The following is a 1,806-nucleotide window of genomic DNA, read 5'->3' on the forward strand; positions in this document are numbered from 1 at the left end:
AACACACACACAAGTGGCACTCAACCCAGCGGTTGACCACGAAGCAGAACCCATCACCCGCAGCAGCCCAGCAGGACTCACCACGCCCAGCAGACCAGCGAGGGCCCAACAAATGACTCACCAAAACCAGCATTTGCACCGAGAAGTTCAACCAGGGAAAGGAAGGCCACAGATTGAATCAAATTGTAAATAGTTACACTACTGACTTTGGGGAGGCTGGGGGGAGCGGTGCGGGGGGAGTGTTGTTACATATATAAACCTGTAAATGCCTTGTTTAACCATCAGAGGGCTCATCCACTGGTGTTACAAGGGATCCCACAATCCCTTGGGAGCACCTGTGCACCAGGAGTCCTCATAGGTTGGATAGGCACACTGGAGACTTGTAATAAAGGACGACGGTCACACCTTACTTTGAGTTTGCAGTATCTGGTCAGATTCTTTATTCAAGACATAACACTCTGTATTTAGGAGACTGGTTTAAAATGTTTATTGCTCATGTGACAAGGAATCTGGGGCGACTTTTGTCCAATTTATTTCACAGCAAAAATAGTCTCAAAAATCACGTTCCGCCCGGGATCCTTTCGCGTGTGAATCGAACGTGATAACAACGACGCTACGGAAACACTGCGGTTCAAATGATGTTAGGAACATAACCAGATGTTTAAACTTGCTGTCGAAGAACTGCCAGGATCTTCTTGAATAGTGGACCAGGCTTGAGGGGCCGAATGGCCTACTCCGGCCCCTAATCCTTCCATGCTTATGATCTTATGACCTTTCACAGGAGAACAAACTCTTCCCTGATCATGCATGAGGAGAAAGCTACAGAAAACATTCCCGCCCAGTGAGCTTTCACTTGTGAGGCAAACATGTGAACCGCGACACTGCGGAAACATCTCCACTTTCAGCACCAGGTCAGACGGAAATGTGAAGCGAGCAGGTGAACTGCTGAATCCCAGTTTTTTGGAGTGAGTTGTGGTGTCAAAAAATGAGTTTCACTTAATTATAAAAAGTAAGAAATGTCAGATTCAAATCCACATCTCCAGAGGAGACTGCGAGCGGAACACAGCACCTGAGACCGCTCGGCCATCCTGACTATTCAGTGCTGGGTGTGGCCACCTGCAGGGTGATTTTGAACTGTTGTGTCCTGTCACATGAAATAAATGAGGACAGCAGGCGTATCTCTGCCTGACACCGGGGAAACAGTGAGACAGACCTTGGAGCAAGGGTCTGGTTATTGCCAAACAGCAAAGAAAATATTAATTCTGGAAGAACAATTTCCAAAAATACAGTAGCCCTGACGTGATTTGAACACGCAACCTTCTGAGCTGGAGTCAGACACGCTACCATTGCGCCACGAGCTCTAGTCCAAAAGCATGGGATGTTCATCGATATGAAGGTTTCACAATACAAGTGGCTTTAAAATCCCTGCCCATTCCCACCAAGTGTCAGAAGCAACACTCACCTGCCAGTCACTGTATGTTTTTTTCTGAAACATTTGTGCTGCTTTCACGGGAAAGCATCATTAATTAACCCCTCACCTTCTTTTGCACAATGAAAGAAATGCTAACTGAGGGACAGTCGGATACTTCAATCATTTGTCCTGTGCGTTGGGGAGCGGGCAGGGAAGTGGACCCGAGTCCATGATCGGATCGGCCATGATCGTATTAAATGGCGGAGCAGGTTCGAGGGGCGTATGGCCGACTCCTGCATCTATTTCTTATGTTCTTCTGCATATTAACCCATTTTACACACTGTATTTTAGGATTCTGGTTCAAAACCTTCATTGCCGATAACACCAGGAATCTG

General features: G+C 47.0%; 1 non-coding gene across 1 annotated transcript; it reads right to left on the bottom strand.

The window, feature by feature from the left end:
• Positions 1 to 1,289: 1,289 nt before the first annotated feature.
• On the bottom strand, positions 1,290 to 1,360 carry trnaw-cca (transfer RNA tryptophan (anticodon CCA)). The gene has a single exon. It is a non-coding gene; the product is annotated as a tRNA-Trp (tRNA).
• Between the last annotated feature and the right edge of the window lie 446 nt (positions 1,361 to 1,806).

Source organism: Pristiophorus japonicus, unplaced genomic scaffold, assembly GCF_044704955.1.
Source record: "Pristiophorus japonicus isolate sPriJap1 unplaced genomic scaffold, sPriJap1.hap1 HAP1_SCAFFOLD_219, whole genome shotgun sequence".
In the NCBI taxonomy this organism is placed as follows: domain Eukaryota; kingdom Metazoa; phylum Chordata; class Chondrichthyes; family Pristiophoridae; genus Pristiophorus; species Pristiophorus japonicus.